The sequence below is a fragment of the Lycium ferocissimum genome, chromosome 10, assembly GCF_029784015.1.
Source record: "Lycium ferocissimum isolate CSIRO_LF1 chromosome 10, AGI_CSIRO_Lferr_CH_V1, whole genome shotgun sequence".
Taxonomy (NCBI): Eukaryota; Viridiplantae; Streptophyta; class Magnoliopsida; order Solanales; family Solanaceae; genus Lycium; species Lycium ferocissimum.
Window position 1 is genome coordinate 22,401,479 of NC_081351.1, and position 20,789 is coordinate 22,422,267.

At 34.0% G+C, this 20,789-nt stretch overlaps 1 long non-coding RNA gene across 1 annotated transcript; it reads left to right on the plus strand.

Moving 5' to 3' along the window:
• Positions 1-1,596: 1,596 nt before the first annotated feature.
• On the plus strand, positions 1,597-7,518 carry LOC132035201 (uncharacterized). Its single transcript, XR_009409195.1, has 3 exons — positions 1,597-1,770; positions 4,220-5,110; positions 7,123-7,518. It is a non-coding gene; the product is annotated as an uncharacterized LOC132035201 (long non-coding RNA).
• Positions 7,519-20,789: the final 13,271 nt, after the last annotated feature.

A 20,789-nucleotide genomic window follows, 5' to 3' on the forward strand; every position in this document is an offset into this window, starting at 1 on the left:
ATTTAATATAAAAATATATGAGGTCCGATTGGTAACTTGAAATACATTGGTTATCTTTATCAAATACATGTGTAAATCAAAACAAAATCAATATTGAAAACTTCAAATATATTACCATACGTGGGTGATGCAAATTGTTACTTACACAAATACATGAGATTTAATATAAAATACATGGGGTTTTATTGGAAACTTCAAATACATTGGTTATGCTATCAAATACATGGGTAAATCAAGAACAGAAAATCAATATTGAAAACTTCAAATATATTGGCTGTTGAATGTTTTCAAATTTTGGATTTTTGATTTTTTATGTTTTAATGTTGAAGATTGGGTGGAGGAATAGAAAATGGTTATGAAAAGGTAATTTAAAATCTGATTTTGTGGAAGGGTATGATAAAAAATACCAATTAATAGCTAATTAATTGATCCCACCGTTATGGCCTTAAATCAAGGGATATGTTTTATTTTTTCTTTGTGTTACTATGTATTTATAAGCATCAAATACATCGAAAAATACCTTAATTTGGAAAATCATAGCTACAAATGTTAATTTTTAAAAGGTAGCTATAAATGATAGGAAACTACCAAAAGGTAGTCATTTTGTTAATTTTACCTTACATTTTTCAGTATCGTTCTCCTTATTTAATTAAGGCCAAATTTATATAAGGGCCTAAAACTTATCGGACACTTTAAGTTTAACACCTAAACTCGAACTAGTACTTATTGAACACCTGAATTCAAGCAAAATTGTGCCAATTAGACATAATTTGATGAACTGCCATAGTGTGTGTATGACACTTTCTTTTAGAGCGTGAGAGATCATTCTTTCACCTTTTTTTTCTTTTTGGTCTTTTGTTGGGATTAGAGTTCTTGTTTCTGAGGTGAAGTCCATCTCAACAAACAAATAAAATTTTAAAATGGAATACATGAGACTTGCAGGTCCGTTAACGGCATAGCGACATAATTAACCAAATTATTCCATTTTTAATAGTTCAATGACATTTTTGCTACAACAAATAAATATGACTTGATGGTGTATAAATTATTTACCCTGAAAATGTATATTACACAAACTCTACTTTAATTATTTCTTTTTGGTATATACTTCAAGAAAATTAAATCAATGTTTAATTTGTAGTTTCTTATCTAAAGGCTAAACATTTAAAGTAAGTCATGTCAAGAGTTTTACGTGAAAAATATGTGATGAAAGACAGAAAAAAAGAAATAATACCCAAGAGAGAAAAATTTATCTCTATACTTCGAGAAAATGGGAAAATTTACCATTATACTTTGCCCGTACCCTTGGCTCCATTAGGGAAAGGGGTATACTTGAACAAAAGGCTAACGACGAGTATAACGAAGGTTAAATGTAAATTATTTGTGAAAGTTGAGGGATATATTTGACCCTTTTTCCTTGATTACATACTGTCACATCTATAGTAGAATGGAAACATGACCAATTTCACCCCAGGGAATGGAGGATAATATTGTCCAGTTTCAAATAGTTAAGGGGTAAAAATTGACTCTTAAAGTAAGGTAAGTAGGTCTCTCTTGTGCCAAAAAAAATGAGATGAATGATAAAATTATCTCATTTCAAATAATACAAGATCATTTTCCTTTTTAATAAAGCAATTGATTAAAAAGAACCACCTTGCTCCTAAGTCTCTTGTTAATTTTATTACTTTTGTGTGATCAAACTTGCTACTTCTTCTTACATTTTTTGCATCATCACTCTTGCATCTTTCTGGTCTTAAAAGGAAGAATACTGTGAGTTCTTTTATTCCTTCTTTTTTTCTTTTATGAATAAAGATTCACTTGAATCCTTTTATGAATCAGTGCTGAAATTGAGTTCATGTTAAATTTTGTGTTTATGTTGTGAAAATTCAAAAACTAATACTGATTCAAGTATCTTCCTCTGCATGTTTTTCCCATATACTTAATAGGGAAATAAGGAAGGTTGAACTCAATAATAGTGTATGATTTGAGTTGTGACTTGTTGGTCAACTTGAATAAATGGTGCATAGAAGTATCAATGTTTTTTCTTTTTGGGTTTTCCACCCGGTGTTTGGTATCCGCTTTGGGGCCTGACTAATCCAGATTTGCGCCGGGAAGTCCCATTTTTGGCGGGTAAAGCGCTCCTACCAAAGACGACCCCGTTTCCAGGGCTCGAACACGAGATCTCTAGTTAAAGATGGAGGAGTACTTATCACTTCACTATAGCCTATAAGTATCAATTTATACACGGTTGTTACTCAGCAAAATTGCTACATATAATTCTTTTGCAGTTCGCTTTACAGAAAAATGACCAAGAAAGCATATTTACAAAAACTAGGCACCTTTTTGATCCCTAGATCAATGTAGGGGATCAAAGGTACACTGGATGAGGACTATATATGATCTGTGCTTTCAAGAAAATATTAGAGTAAATCCTTCAGATTATTCAACTAGGTCCCATATTATATTCCCCATTCATGGGTGTGATTTCATCTATCAATGCATCAATCATTTTATCAAATTCACTACTTTTTATGACTTGTGGAAACATCTCTAGTTCATCTAAAATGCCAATATTGTGATTATTGGAATTGCATATTTATTTTCCTGTGTTCTGAGCAATTCTGTCCTGATATGTTTCCAGCTGACTTTTTTCTCCATTTGCCATAGTCTTTAGTGTATAGAGTTACAGAATGCATAGTGGCTTTCAAATATAACTTAATAGTTTTGTTTTTGCACATATCATAGGGTAAAGTATGATCACTTTCTGTACAGAAAAAGGAAAATAATCTACATATCATGTTCCTAGTTGTTGCACCAAAACAATATAAAAGAGCAGAAACTTATTCTCTATTTTCTCCTTCAATATCTTTTGTTATAGTTTAGTTACAATATGTGCTGATATAAGTGTGATAAACTTATCCAAATATTCTTTGATAAGGTTGTAAATTAAATCTCATGTTTGGTCCTAGATAAGGTTATCATGGCCGACCAATGTAAGTGGTTGGAAAAAACAAGAATAAAACTAGTTGTTGCATGTGAACTAAAATATAGGTATGTACATGTAAAATCTTGATCATGACAAACCATTCAGCAATAAAAAATAGACAATTAGCTGTTATGTGGGTGTCAAAGTATTATATTATTAGGACACTATAAAGAATAATAGTATCACATAGCTTGTTGACAATGGATTTCGATTCTTCACATTGTATACAAGTGAGGATCGGAGCACCCTTGTTGTTTGATTGAGTTGTTGACTGAGCATACCTCCACCACACTTCATCTTCACATCGACTCCCGTGGTCCCCATCCCCAGCACCCTTACCCCCACTCTACCTACTATAGTATTTATCTTGATTATATACAAATGCTTTTAGGATATTTCCTCCGTCCCAATTTATGTGATATAGTTTGATTGGTCACGGAGTTTAAGAAATAAATGAAGACTTTTGAATGTTAAGGTTTAAAATAAGTCAAAGATATTTGTGTGTTTATAAATCATCTAGTTAAGCGTAAAAGATAAAGTTCAAAGTTAAATTGTTGCCAAATGAGGAAATGTATCATTCTTTTTAGGACGGACTAAAAAGAAAAGTGTATCACATAAATTGGGACAGAAGGAGTAATATTTTTTGCTTACGTGCCAAACACGAGAAAATAAATAAGAAACTCACTTCTTTTTTCTGGAAAACATTCTAACACACCCTAAATGAAACAACACGAAAAGTATTTGCATCGCATGAACAACTGGACTCAACATCAAGAATTGAGAATAAACAAATTGAAGCTTCCTTTATTGCTAAAAATGTTGATCCTGACCTAGAAGGTCTAATAATTTGAAGCTTCCTTTTGAAGGTACTGATTGTTGGGCCCAATAGTTCTATATCCACTATTTGCTTCCTCAAGTTTATTACTCTCTTCAGATCAAAAAGAGTGTCCACTTATCAAATCAAGAAAAAATTAACTTTATTTTTCCAAATTTGCCTCTATTAAGTGCTATGTGATCAAATGTCAAATACCTATTGACAGTTTAGTGAAATTAGCTATTTATTCTAGGAGTTAGTATTTTCTTAAGGGGCGTACAAATGACTATGTGGACACTCTTTTTGATCCGAAGGGAGTACTAAAGTCTCCATTATGACAAACAATTTAGCAATAAACAATAGTTTAGGCCATGCTAGCTTTTTGCCGTTTACTAATTGTCTAATTCTCAATGTTTCAGGTGATGCATCAAAATCATAGTATCGTGGATGTATGAATTCAGCAACAAACAACTTGTTGTCTTTATTACTAGCTTTTTTGGCTTATTAACCTTTCTAATTTATTATTTCAAGTGGATGTGTTAATTCAGCATCAAACACCTTTTTTTTTTTTTTTTTGTGGTAAATAACAAAAAACTTCTTACCTTTATTACTAGCTTTTTTGGCTTATTAACCTTTCTAATTTATTATTTCAGGTGGGGAATGTGATGATTTTCTTTATATTCAATATTCAGTGGGAGGCACGTCAATGATTTTAAGAAAGGCCCATCACACCTTATAACATGTCTGGCCAAATTTAAATGCCTAAAACAATTGGTTAAAAAAGATCCAACACCTCTCTCAAAAATCAAGAAAATTACAAAATTTTAGTCCTTTATGTTTGAGATTAAGTTTAAAAGAGTTTCTTAAATATGTTCTTGAGCAATTCTGATTTAAAATAATAAAAGTTACTAGCATTTTTAGTGTTTGTATAAATATTTAACAAACAATGATTGTTAGATTTAACGAGAATTGTGAAAAAAGTTTTAACGAAAACTCACATTTGCAGGTACATTTTTTGTTTATTTCTAGTGTCTGGTGCGGTTCTTGTTCATTTTTTTTTTTTTTTTTTTGAGGTGCTTGTCTACTTCTGATGTATGGTTGAGTTCTTGCTGTTGCAGTTTCTAAAATTTGATAGGACTTTTTGAGTTTTCTGTTTACATTATTGTTCTTTTCACAGTTCTATCAAATCTAACGCGTTTGTTAAATATTTGAGGAAGACAAAAATATTTGCTTTTGCAAACTTAAAGGACTGCTCAGGAGCATAATTGATAGACTGTTGAAGATCTACCCAACTATAAGGATCATATTTTGTAATATTCTCCTCTCAAGTCTTCCTAATCTGGTCAACTTTTCCTTGTGTGAACACATGTAAATGCTCAGCATAAAAACACCCAATAGGAATCTTGATAGCATTTTAAGTATAGCATATAACAAAGTTATAATTTGTATTAAAATTTCTTCCTTACATTTTTTGCTTTCTTGCTCACTCAAAGTTGCAGTCATCATCCAGGTTTGCATTTTTCTTTATTTTTATTAAGTCTGACCAGTAACAACTAGGAGTGATTAACATGACAAAGCTTGAATCTTTTTATTGATCACATGCACACAAAAATAAAATGAATCGTTGTGTGAATCAGCACTGATTCCTCTGCATATTGAAAGAAATCAAAGTAAAAGTTCTCTTATCCTATATTATGGTTAAATTTCCTTTTCTTTTCCAATAGTTGTATAAGTAATTATGAAACTCGCCAAACGCTATTCTGCTAGTTTAAATGATGAAAATCACAAAGAGCAAATTCTTTTCATAATGCAAGTGTACTTAATAAATTAATTAGAAAAACAACTTTATCATGGCCGGCCAAACAATTTAGCAATAAACTATAATTTAGGCCATGCTTGCTTTTTCGGTCATCCAGTAATAATTGTCTAATTCTCATGTAAAAGTCATATTTTAATTGCACGAACTTTCTCTAGGTCTCAATTCTAGGTGATGCATCAAAATCATAGTACCGTGGATGTGTGAATTCAACAACAAACAACTTTCTTTATTACTAAAGTCTCGATTATGACAAATCATCAATTTAGCAATAAACAAGTCCTAAATTAATTGCATCTACTAATAATTGTCTAATTCTCATGTAAACATCAATTGCATGAACTTTCTCTAGGTCTCGGTTCTAGGTGATGCATCAAAATCATTGTCTTAGTAGATGTGTGAATTCAGTAACAAACAACTTGTTGTCTTTATTACTAAAGTCTTGATTATGACAAACAATTTAGCAATAAACAATAGTTTAGGCCATGCTTGCTTTTTCCGTCATCTACTAATAAATGTCTAATTCTCATGTAAAAGTTATATTTTAATTGCACGAACTTTCTTAGGTCTCGGTTCTAGGTGATGCATCAAAATCATAGTACCGTGGATGTGTGAATTCAGCAACAAACAACTTGTTGTCTTTATTACTAAAGTCTCGATTATGACAAATCAATTTAGCAATAAACAATAATTTAGGCCATGTAAACGTACTAAATTAATTGTATCTACTTATAATTGTCTAATTCTCATGTAAACGTCATATTTTAATTGCACGAACTTTCTCTAGGTCTCGGTTCTAGGTGATGCATCAAAATCATTGTACCGTAGATGTGTGAATTCAGTAACAAACAACTTGTTGTCTTTATTACTAAAGTCTTGATTATGACAAACAATTTAGCAATAAACAATAGTTTAGGCCATGCTAGCTTTTTCAATCTTCTACTAATAATTGTCCAATGCTCATGTAAAAGTCATATTTTAATTGCACGAACTTTCTCTAGGTCTCGGTTCTAGGTGATGCATCAAAATCGGTATATCGTGGATATGTGAATTCAACAACAAATAACTTGTTCTCTTTATTACTAAAGTCTCGATTATGATATAATCAATTTAGCAATAAACAATAGTTTAGGCCATGCTCGCTTTTTCTGTCTTCTACTAATAATTGTCTAATTCTCATGTAAAAGTCATATTTTAATTGCACGAACTTTCTCTTGGTCTTGGTTCTAGGTGATGCATTAAAATTATAATACCGTGGATGTGTGAATTCAGCAACAAACAACTTGTTGTCTTTATTACTAAAGTCTCAATTATGACAAACAATTCAGCAATAAATAATAGTTTAGGCCATGCTGGCATTTTCTCATACCTTCTATTATTAGGATCCGTTTGGCCGTGAGAATTTTTCACTTTTTTTCGAATTTTTTTTTTTCCCTTTATTTGAAAATCAATGTTTCACTTTATTTCTCATACCTCCATGTTTTTACTTTTTTTTTTCACTTGCAGGGAAATCAATATGATATCAAGTCTCAAATGTCTTCTATAACAGACAAAAGGTTGTTGGTTAGGGAGGCTAGTCATTGGTTTTAAGAAAGAACCATCACATCTTATTACATGTCGATCAAATTTAAATGCCCAAAATAGTTGATTAAAAAAGAACCAACATCTCTCTCTTAAATCAATAAATAACAAAATCTAGTCCTTTATGTTCAAGGTTAAGTTTATAATGGTTTCTTAAAATGTTCTTGTGCAATTTTGATCTTTTAAATTTATAAAAAATAGCATTTTTGGTGTGTGTCAAATATTTAACAAACTATGGTTGTTAAATTTAATGAGAATTGTGAGGGAAAGAAAAGTTTAACGGAAACTCATATTTGCAAGTACATTTTTTATTTATTTTTAGTGTCCGGTGTAGTTTTTCTTTGAGGTGCATGTATATTTCTGATGTATGGTTGAGTTCTTGCTGTTGCAATTTCTAAAATTTGACAGAACTCTTTGGGTTTTATAGTTAAATTATTGTTCTTTTCATAGTTCCCATCAAATCTAACGAGTCTGTTAAATATTTGACGAAGACAAAAAAATTTCACTTTTGCAAACTTAAAGGACTATAATTGCGCAGCAACATAATTGATGGACTGTTGTAGATCTACCCCAAACATAAGGATCAATTTTTGTAATTTTCTCCTCTCAAGTCTTCCAATCTGGTCAACGTTTCCTTGTGTGAACACACATTTTAATATCTTCCCTATAAGAATCTTGATAGCATTTTAAGTATAGTAATACAACAAAGTTAATTTGTATTAATTTCTTCCTTAAATTTTTTGCTTTCGTCATAACCTTTAAGTATCAATGTTGACACAGTTGTTACTCAGCAAAGTTGCTACATAATTTTTTGCAGTGTCACACCCCAACTTTTGATAGGGCATGATGGGCACCCGACCCTTACTTAGGGCCGAGCGAACCACTGGGTTCTCGTTATACTCATAATCTTCTGGACTCTTAAATCATGAAATCGGTGCGTAATGAAAGCTTTTCAAAAACATGTTTTTTCGTCTTTCTCAAATCAAGTAAAATACTGTAATCATATGAAATTTGTAACATAATGCATAATGATACATCGGACACGAGCACTTACAAGGCGACATGTTATATACGTGACTACGTCCGCAAAGTCTCTAACATAAATCAAGATACCATAACATAGATACTCCGACTCGGCAACACTCCCGGAAGGAAATGGAGCTCGCCAATCCGAATTTGGAACATCTTCTACTAATATCCTCTCTCATCCGTGTACACACGTGGCATGAAACGCGGCGTCCACAAGAAGGGACGTCGACGAATAATGTGCGAGTATGTAAGGCATGAATAACAACATAATATAGATATGGAAGGTAACATGGAATAAGAGAGATAACCTGTACATCTGGATGCCTCATAAGGCGGATGTCATGCATGCTCAGCTTTTTAAAAAAAACTTTTTCTTACATACATATATATAATATCATCATCATAACGTACCCGGCCGTTTCAGGACTCGGTGTGTAACGTACCCGGCCGTTTCGGGACTCGGTGTGTAATGGACCCGGCCCTTTCGGGACTCGGTGTATAACGTGCCGGCCACTCGGGACTCGGTGTGTAATACCACCGATCGGTGGTTGCACAATAGGTGCCGTACCCGGCCGACTATAGCGCGCGGCTCGGTGTAGTAAAATACATGCATATATATATAAAGCATGCATGAGAGCCAAATAAAAGCTATAACTACTTCGGAGTGACGTAAGATCGGTAACCTCCGATTTTCATTATGGAATTATCATCACCGCTATATCTCATCTTGAAGGAACAATTATTATAAGGTGAGATCAACAACAATGAATAAAATCAAGAAAATCATGCAATAACCTCATTAATCTCATAATAGTATTAACATCATAAGCTTTGGAATTTCTAGAATTAAAATCATCATCATCATAATCATCATAGAAACATTCTCATCTTTAACATCGTCATTCATATTGTAAAAACATGTCCGTTGTTGTTGTCATAAAAGCTTATAGAATCATAAATTTTTGACTCGGAAAATAGGGACATTTTGGAAAATATTTATGGATTATCAAGAAAGAAGTCATGCCTTTGAATCATAAACTCTATGAATCATGAACTTCTAGCTTTTGGGAATAAGAATATTCTTGGAAAACATTTATGGATTCACATAAAGGGATCATGGGACATTTGTAAAACACCTATTGGATTCATAAGAAAGGAATCATGCCTTTAGAAGAAAGGGACTAGCCTTAACATACCTTTGGAGCTTACTCTCCGACTTTCCAACTTGCTTCCTGTCGCGCGATTTATTTAGGATCGTTCCTCATCTCATAATCTACATAGGCAACCATTCGTATTATCATTAGGCTCATTGTCACACTCTTATCTTAAGTCTCCAAATAAATTCCTTTTAAGGTAAATTCGGACTGACAAAGATCTCCCTCTTTATATGCCTAGCCCGAATTCTTAATGCCAACAATCAACAACCAATAACAACAACAGAAACAACAACAACCTCATTACTACCAAAATATTCCATCAAATACTCCACATGATATTTTCTCCAACTCCTCCACAAACGAATTCGCTACATAATTATTCCATAAATTTATCTCCGTAAATAAGCCTTAAATGATACCAAAAGAGAAAGATTCATACCTTACTTCCGCTAATACCGTGATATTTTCAATACTTGCCTTACTCCCAAGCCACAAATTCACCGCAACACAATAGTATAATCGTAGCTATACGCCGGTGGAACCCGAATCCGGAAATTTTTACTTAACTCGCGTTGAAATTTAATGGAGGGAAAGTTGGAGAACTCTCTAGAATTTTTGGGAAATATTTTGGGCTGGTTTCTTGGTGAAAATGAGGGGTTAAACCCCTTTATATAGTTGCCCCAAAGTCGCCGTTGCAAAAAGTCTTGTAGTATCTTCTTTGCGATTCTTGTTCACCGCCTTCTTTTGTAAAGATCGTTCATCCGCGGAAATTATTTCGAGATCTAAAACTTTTATACACCGATCTCTTTGTTTGCATACTTGGATATGTCCAAAACTCCATACGATCGTACAACTTATTCAACATCCCAAACTTAGCAAAACTTATTTTATTTTTTTTTTCCGATTCGCTTAACCTCCAACCTTTGCGGCACTTACTTATCACTTGTTGAACATAACATAAACACTTATAACTTCAAACATAATCGTCCTTTGAGCTTATGTGACTAACCTATGATGCAACTTAACGCACGAAAATACGGGATGTAACATGCAGACTCTAGGCATTTTTGTGATCCCTTTAACGGTTTAACCTCAAATCTGTTTATCAAACTCACTACTTTTTATGACTTGTGGAAACATCTCCCGTTCATATTTAGCGCCAATGTTGTGATTACCTCCTGCAAGTACACTAAATAAATAATTGAAATTGCATTTTTTCTTTTTATGCTTTCTGAGCTATTTTGTGATTGTTTTTCCTAGGGCTGGGCGTTCGGTATTCGGTTCGGTATTTTCAAAGTTCGGGTTCGGTAATTCGGTAATCGGTAATTCAAAGCATATACCAAATACCGAACTTTCAAACTTCGGTTCGGTAATTCGGGAATCGGTAAATCAAACTTCGGTTCGGTACGGTATTCGGTAATACCATATTGAAGTCGAAGTCCACTGTATTAGAATGCAAGTATACTATGCAAGAGGTCAATGTAATTAGTAACAACAACAACATATTCTTAAAATAAATTGGGCAGAAATTGTATACCAAACTGGACAAAAGTTCCAGAATTGAAGACATTCTAGTTAGATCTTTAAAAATCCTTAAGTTATTTCAATAACAAACGACAACCCCAAAAAGTAGCTACTTATAAATTCTTAGTCCAAGATCTCATAAGTCATCATACAGCAGCTTCCAATAACAAAAGACTAACAGTGATCAACAAGTTGGTTTTGATTTGCTAGCTGCGCCTGAAAAAACAAAACAAACTGCTTAATTGAAAGTGATTTATTAGAAAATCTGAAGCTCCCATGAAGTAATGGACACTGTCTGGAAATTGTAGCTCATTGCCACGACTCCTGCTCTTTTCCCTTTCCAGGTAAAACTCCTTATTCTTAATACTTTATAATGCCTCCTCAGTCCTCACCCTATCATGATCAAAGATATCAAGAAAACGAAAAACCTTGTAAGAATAGACTATCAACAGTCGTTGCAGTAGGCCTTTAGAATGTCAACTAATGCATCTAATGAAAAAATACATGTGTATGTTTCACTTGGAAGAAGCAACTGGTAAATGATACTCAGTAAATTGCATGGAGCATAAGACCATATGCTAGAAAATGTGACAACAGAGCAATGGGCAGTGTTACAAACTTAACAGTCAAAAAAGTTCATATTTCACAACAAATCCCAATTTGCACTAGAAATTATTCTGTCCCTGCAGTTGTTTTTTCAACTAAAGGATATGCTGGAAATCACTTCCATGATTTCACTGATGTGCTAATTCCATTATTCCAAACTTTGCGACATTTCAAGGGTGAAGTCCAATTTCTGATTAATTTTTCAACTAAAGGATATGCTGGAAATCACTTCCATGATTTCACTGATCCAGTTTTTGACATTGCAGATTTGCAGTTAGTAACTGCCAGTTACTAATGAGCAAGACACAGGTAAAGGAAATCATAATCCAAGGCAGTCAAAGTTTAAACAAGCAAGTTATCGAAAATAGAAATCATGTTATTAAGGTGTTGGATAGTGGAAAGCTGATCAGTGATCATAAGCAGCAGCAGTCGGCATTATCAAAAGTTAAAACTAACGGGTGGAGAAATGAAAAATGAACATTTTAACTCTAACATGGACACATTTTAACACTTGAAGTGAGGGGAGAAATGAAAAATGAAAATTCAGAGGCAGAGGCTTATACCTGAGGCATCTTGCGATTACAAATCAAGAACGAGGGAATCTTTTGAGCTATCAGCCATATCTAAAAAGAATTTAAAATGTGTCAACAATTAAACTAAGTAAAAAAATATAAAAATAAAATACAAAAACTGAAAAACATACCCAGTTCAAGTTTCATAAGATCATTAAAATCTTCTTCAACATTTATGGGATAAGGCTCATTTCGACGCCAATCTTGAAGACAAATAACAGCTTGCACCAATTTCGGAGTCAAAGAACTCCTAAATGAATCAAGAATACGGCCCCTTGCAAAGGCACATTCCGATGCCACACTAGAAATTGGAATTGCCAACACATCACAAGCCATCTCGGAATTTTATATCTAGGAGAATGAGCTTTCCACCATGACAAGATATCAAAATTGTCCTCATCATCATTCGGCTCTAGTTCTTCACTAAGATACTTTTCCAACTCCGACTTACCACCCAAACCAGTACCATCTTGTTTGTTCCTCTTCATTTGGATCCTATTTCTCACTTTTGTTGATTTTGTGCTAGTGTTAGAGCTAGATGAATCCGATGTCCGACCCGATAAATCGAGAGAGAAGATGAGCGTCGAGATGCATTAGAGAATTTTGCTACATACTCTTCAAACATAGATTTCATGTAAGTCACCACTTCATCTTTTATGTCACTCCCCTTTTCATCTCCAAACATATCCTCAAGTGCGTCGCCAACATACTCAAGTTTGTTACGAGGATCTAAGATAGAGGCAATAAAAGCACTTTATTCATTTTTTCGGGAGCACCAATACTTGACAAACTTTTCTCGTCATTTTTTCTCCCATTTTTGCCAAAGAAGGATCATCGTCTTCCATACACTCTCTTAAATGATTGTGAAGCTCAACTATATCTTCAAAGTGACCATTAGAAGTGACGTAGAGCGAACCTGAAACCTTCTCAGTTAGATCATAAAACCTTTTAAGAAATATTACCATATTTCTCACCTTTTGCCAATCATCACTTTCAAGTACACCTGCAACACTTCCATCTTCACAAACATGAGTAGCAAGATAAGTTGACAATCCACCATCTTCAAGATCAAACCTATCAAATGCACTCTCAAAATGTTGTGCGGCATCCAACATCAAGTAGGTCGAATTCCACCGGTTGAAACATCTAAACATAATGACTTCTTCTTTGTCTATGTTTTTTAGTTCACAACATTCCGCAAATTTTCTAATCCTTCGGGAGATTGTCTAACATATTTCACCATTTGTCTAACACGTTTGATAGATGGACCAACTTCTTTCATGCCATCTTGCACAATAAGATTCAAAATGTGAGCCATACATCTCACGTGAAGATGGTTACCACATTTCATGTTAGATCCCCAATTAACCATTTGTTTGTGTAACTCTTTCACCATGACATCATTAGAAGAAGCATTATCTACGATTATAGTGATTATTTTCTCCAATTTCCAATCAAGCAAACACTTACTAATACAACGGGCCATTTCGTCACCCTTATGACTAGTAACAACACCGAAAGTTTAAAATTCGTTTATGCAAGAGCCAATCACTATCAATAAAGTGTACTGTCAAACACATATAATTTATTCTCTGTATAGAAGTCCATGTGTCTGTGGTTAGACAAACTCTCGGTGATGTGTCTTTCAAATACTTCATAAACTTTTGTCTCTCTTCACCAAAAATTACATAACAATCCCAGTCACTCGTTGATACGGAGGGAACTCGGAATAAAGTTGGTTTTTTTCATAAACTTCTTAAAACCTTCCTTTTCAACAAAACGAAAAAGCTATCAAGGATTAACATCTCAACTAAAGCCCTCCGAGATACCTCTTGATCAAAAGTCCAAGTTGCCCCATCACCCGTTTCACCTTCTAATGGAAAGTTTAGATTTGATTGTTTGTACTTTAGGAATGTTAACCTTATTTGGATTTTTAGGACAAGTTTTCAAATGTTTATTCAAATCCACTTGTTCCATTTTTAGTTGCATCAGCTAAGAGAACTTTACCACAATACTTGCACTTTGCTTTATTAATTCCATCTTCTATGAGCTTATCATAATGCGGCCAAGCAGCAGATCTTGGTTCTATAGCTTTCCTCTTCACAAGCCATCGCATGTTGTTCAACTTCCGTGTTGGAATCAAGAGACTCGGTAAGAGGTGCGCTTCCACTGACATTGGCTGTTCGACTTGTTTCATCTTCCATCTAAACATAGAAGAGATTACAAATGTTATAAGACATAAATTGCAAGGCTTGACAGGAAGAAACTACAGAAAGAAAAAAGAACTGAAGAAGATGGAATTCAAAAGTTCTCTTCAGCACCATACTAATCCAGAGGTCACTTAAGGATGGTTATGTGAATATGATTTCTATAAAAAAATTCCCAGTGCATTTGAAAAACCTTTCAGTTTGAATAAGGTAATATGTGATAAGACAATGACAAGAAGGTACAGCAAAAGATTAGTTACTCATATCTTTTTTAACTTAAAACACACAGACCTCTTTCTTCATCAGAAACAAAACACACACAGAGACCTCCTAATCTTATCTGGAGCCATGATACTTAAGAAACGAAAGCAAATTGAAGCTTTGAACCACATTTTGTTGGTGATTCAAGCTTCATAGATAATGACCAGAACCATGTGCGTAGCCAACTTTCACTTTTCGAGTAATCCTCGTAAATATCCAGACGATATCTCAGATTTTTATTTTTTATTTTTTTTGGTTTATTCAGTCGTTCTTGTTTCGCTTTCCTTTCGAAAACTGATAACCAAGCCAAAAAACCTCAGTTTCACAAATGTTTCAGAAATAAGAATGTTACAATAGTTATCTTTGGTAGTGATAGAACTATTAAGGAAGGAGATCTTGTCAAGTGTTGGGAACCTAGGATACATAACATGAAGCCACCTGAAGCCTTAGACCATATCTTGTTGGTGATTCAAGCCACAAGGACAATTTTGATAAACTAATCCTAGATAAATTTTGCATACTATAGCTCAACAATTTTGATTTTTCAATTTAGTGGGTTTTTTTCTTTCTTTCAGAAAATCAAAAACGAACCTAAAAACTGAATTCTCATAACAGAACTCTGAGAATAAGAATTTACATGTTGGTCGAGGTGAGCACAAGCTGGCCCGGACACCACGCTTACCAAAAAAATAACAATAAGAATGTACACATTGTCTTTGGTAGTGATAATGTTCTTAAAGAATGGGATCCTGTCGAGCGCTAAAACAATTGCACAGCATTACATTAAAAAGAAGGAAAAGAAAAAGATTTTCCTACCAGAAAGAGCATCACAGTCAAAAGCAGTTATTACACGCACAATCCAATGAAAAGGCATACATATACATAAGTAGTACAAATCTCGTTCTCTTTGCTTATGCAGTTTCAGAATTGTAATTTCAGCCTATTCAGATACCAAACTGGATCTGTTCAAAGGAACTACAAAGAGATTTCCCGGTGACCCAGGGGATCCTTTTTTTTGACCAAGTTTAAATAACATTCTAATTAGAGTGTTATCAACCTAGCAAAGAGAGTTTTACATAAGAAAGAGATTTTATGTTTTAATATCGGATGTTGACTATTGCTCCCTTAAGAGGGTACGGATACACAAATAGTAAAACAAAATCAAAAAAATACAATACGGAAGCTATTAAAGAAGCTTAAATTAGTGAATCTCACCATTGTTTTCTCCCAACACCAGTAATCGACTTCAAAACGTTGTCGTTCACGCAAACAATGCCAGCGCCTTCGTCACCATAATCTGAAAATAAGCATTTGGGATCTTGTTAGTCTGTTATTTACATTACTTGATATATGTGAAGAAGAATTTTCCAAGGACAGGCGTATACATCCATGTAAAAAATTACATTTTTACATGATTTCAAGAAAACCCATTGCAAAACAAATTATAAGTTTACATGATTTAGAGAAAATACATTTCCAAGAATAATTACACTTTCACATGATTTAGAGAAAACCCATTTCAAATTACACTTTTACGTGATTTAGAGAAAACCCATTTCAAAAAACTCAGACCCATATAAAAAAAATTGATTCTAACCGGAAATTAACAGAGACATTACAATATCAGATCAGGTTAATATTAATGAAGAGAACTAATAGAGTAGATTGAGAGAGAGGGATATAATGGTGAACCTGATTGTAATTGGAAGCTTAAGTAATTTGAATGAAGAGAGTTAAGATGACAATGAAGAGAACTAATAGAGTAGCTTGTGAAGGTCACGAGGAATAATATTGGCCGTTGATGAGATTTGCGACGGTGGAGGCTGAGGTGATACCGTTTTTGGAGGCTGAGATGATAGATGAGACGATGAATTGAAGATGAAGTACTGAAGTGTTAGGGATTTAGGGTCTTAGGGATTTTTAATTTTTTATGGATCTGGGCATCTGTGATCTGGCTATTGGATTCATTTCCGGATTTGGACCGGTCCTTTGGACTTAAAATGTTTTAAAATGGGCCTTTAGCCCCTTACTCTTTAAGGTGTACAGACTGTACAGTGTACAGTACATTTAATTTCGGTATTCGGTATTCCCGAATTAGAAACAGTATAATTAAATACGAATGCGAAACGAATTACCAAATTTTGTCTTTGGTGAATACCGAACCGAATCTAAATTACCGAATCTTAGAAATACGAAATAGCGGGTTCGGTTTCGATGAGTTCGGTTTTTATGCCCAACCTAGTTTTTCCTGATACGTTCCCCGTGACTTTTTTCCCATTTGCCTAATCGTAGTGTATAGGAGTTATAGAATGAGATTAAACGAAGAAATGAAATTCGTATAGATTCCTACTTTTGGATTGAGGCGCGTTATTTGTTGATGTTTTTAATTGTAGCGCATAGGTTACGAATGCATTGCTGTGACTTTCAAATATAACTTAGTAGTTATGTTTCGGCGCATATCATAGGGCAGAAGGGCAACGTAGTGCACAAAGCATCCCGCATTAGCAGGGTCAAGGGAAGGGCTGCACCCTAAGGGGTGTGATGTAGACAGTCTAACCTAATGCAAGTATTAGTACGCTTCCCGGCTCGAACCCGTGACCTATAAGTCAACGGAGACAAACTTTAGCTCAGGCTCCCGAAACAAAGGGTAAAAGGAAGAAAATACTACGTTCATGTTCCTAGTTGATACACCAAAACAAATAAAAGAGCGAGGAAACGTATCCTCTGGCCTTTCTCCTTCAATATCTTTTGTTATAGTTGGTTACAATATACTGTGATACAAAGAAATCTAATATGTAAATCCTTCAATATCTTTTGTAATAGTTAGTTAGTGTGATAAACTTATGCAAATATTACGCGATAAGGTTGTAAATCTCATGTTTGGTCCTAGAATGTGATTTGTTTTTAATCTCTGTACTTTAATTTTGTCTACAACTCCTCAATGTCTGCAGAGAATTCCGGCGGAAAACAAATGTCTAAAATAGAGAGGAGATTTCTTGATACTTTTTTGTTTTGTGAAACTCGAAAAGGGAGGATTAAGGATGGGAAGTTGAGAGGACATGGAATGCAAGTCGAATGCGGCCCGGGGCGATGGGCGGACTTATCTTACTGCCCAGTCAAAAGAGAGTTATGAGTTTCTCCTTTCACTGGTTCCAGGAAGGCGGCCTCTACCAAATTTATGCAGTCCATTGTTTCAGAAGTTCATCGAGTACATCCTTCAGAATGTGAAGGATATTTTCATCAACAAGAAGGAGCTGGAGAAGTTTTTTCTTCTGAAGAAAGAGTTTCAAATCCTTGAAGAAGGTCTCAAGTATCTCAAAACCTTCCTCAATTTCATAAAAGATGCAAGCATGGAACTAGAAATCAAAATTCTCTTTAACCATATGGAAGGTGTCACTCGTCTTTAACTTATTACCTATGTAAATAAATCATATTATTATAAAAGTGAGAAAACGAATGTTAAAGTTGGATTAAATCGTTAAATGTTGAGCGACGATTCTGCATCGATTTAATAATATTCCTTTGAAATTCTTGTACAAAAATGTAAATATATATTATAATAAATATCAAAGATAAAAATTGATCACATTCAATTTATATACAAATTTTAGACATTTACTCTTAATAGTATTTTCTTACGTTATATGTCATCCTATTTCATTACTTGTGCAATTTTTCCATGTTGGGTCATTAATATTCAATTATGAATCATAATTATCAGCAAGTCTCTTCCACTACCCAATATGAATATGCAAGTAGAATACGTAATGTACTTTCTTTTAGAAATGCTGATATTTTTGTATCCAGACCAAGTTCACATAATGTTTGGTTTAGCGCATTTAAGATTGGATATTAAATTTTAGATTTGATTAAATGAATGTACCAAAGTTGCAATTTTCCGTTATAATTGTGGACCTTTCAATTCCTCTCATTAAAGAATCATTTTACTTTAATTTGCCTATCAATAACTGTGCGTATATAATTTATCTAATCTACATTTGCAACTAACAGAGAATAGAGATAGGAAGCGGTTTCAAGACACCAAATGGTTCCTTCTTTTCCGTCTATTTACGTATATATAGGTGTAGTAAAATCTCTCAAGTATAAACTTATATATGTTGCAGCTCCAGATCTATTGATATGCAGAGGAGGTTCTTCGGTCTGGTGACTAATCATGTTTTCTTCTTCCTTTTGTACTGCCTTGATCCACTTTCTTTAATTCTTAATGAGATTTATTACGTGTATTCGTTGATGTAAGTTCATATCTTGACAAGTAGGCAATGCACCTCAATATCTTTTTCCTATCTATAGTCAGGGACTGCTGTTCATAACTAGCTATCCATCTAGCCACGATAGAGAAGGCTAAAAAAAAAAAAAAAAAAAAGAATGACGTAATTTTCTTTTGGTCATTAAGTTGATGTTTATGGGCAAAGTTATAAAAAAAGTCACAGGTTTGCTTTATCAGTTGGTACTTTAGAGTCCTTGAAATTCTGATTTTTGTTCGAAAATAAAAGGTTCTAATATTTGTTGTCCTTTCTTCTTTAATCTTTTAACGAAGTTTTTAACCCTTTAAAAAGGTACCACAACCACTAAAAGAGGGTCGGAGTGGCATGGCCATCCAAGCCGGCTTACATTGTTAGAGGATAGTGACAAGATTGTAGTAATGTCATTTCTATCATTAAGTTCGCATGCTCCACTTTAATTAGGGGTTTGATTTTTCAAATTCTTTTTGCTTTTGAAATTGCTTTTGGCTATCAAAAACATATATGCTCTACAATTTGCTCATTAAGTTTTGTAATAACTGACGCAATATATATACATATATATATACACACACCCCAACTCCCCTTCGTCCCAATTTATTCAATTTATGACTATTCGAAAACTGGCATAAAAGTTTACAGAAATAACGAAACACTAAAAGTAAAGGGTTCCACACATAAAGCCGGAGACGGAAGGGAGTATAAATTGACGCAAAACATACTTATATCGCATATGTCCAAAAATTAGACGTTTTGTAAGTTAAGATTATCTATGACTTGAAACGGTCAAGTCGGGCCGAATAAGCTTATCATGTATTTTACTTTTTCCCTTAGAACTTAAAAGTTATACATCATACACATGTTTAAACAACATTTTGCGATTTTAAAAAAATTGAACTTATTGACATGAATACAAAGGTAACGCCAAATAAAGGTCGAAATAGATTTATATTCATCAATTTGAGTTTTTATTTTCCCCATCAAATTTTGGATAATATATCGAATATATGTTTTAATATTATTTATGTTATTTTAAAATATCTATACTATTAGCATGGGATACACGTGCAACGCACGTGTGCAAACTAGTGTGGCGAGAAATGGACAAAGACATGGCATCTCACTTCAGAGGCGCGTGATCTCAAACGTTTTGCAAGTAGAAGCCTCCATTAAGCCTAAATTGCAAAAATTTATACGGGAGCAAAGGTTTAGTTGAATCTCAAATCCTGTATAACCGAGATGTGATCGAATTTGTTGAAGGTTTTGTTCATTTTCTCTTCAAGGATCTATCAGAGTTATAAAATGGTGAGACATGCTCTTTGATGCTTCCTTTAAAACAAGGTACTTGGGAGCTTTTCTCCAAGCATCAAAGCAATTGGTAACTTTGCTCGTTTATCCGCCCGATGATCTATGTGTCGATCGGGGGGGAAATTGAGCGATACACTAACATTTGCGTTTTCGAAGGTCTTATTCGAGGTAGCATCAGTGGAACTCGCATTCCTTGAATTGTTAAAAAAGATTAGTAACCGTGTCATGGAAGATCTAAAAGACATGATTTTAGAAGCCTTGTTCCACTTCCATCGACATGTAATTTCCCGAGGACAAATGGATTAGGGCTTCTGACTTCTCGTAATATCCGAAAGAGTTTTGTAAGATGGAAAGTGTGGTTCTATTGTGAATGATCTTATTGAAGAAGCTCAGAAGGATTTTGCTTTCTTGAGATCCTTCGATGAGAAGCCGAGAAGAAAAACATGAGTTTGAGGAAGTGAAGAAACAGGATCATTGGACAAAAGTCATATCTCTGGCATATCAGACAGAATGCATAATTGATTGCCTGCTTACCGGAGATTATCCTGTTTGGTGTCTGCATTTGTTATGTAAGATCACAACAGAAAGTAAGCTTGTCAAAAGGATCATTTGATAGAGTTCCATGCTACGATTGTGCGAGAAGTTGAACTCTCTATCGAAGAACAA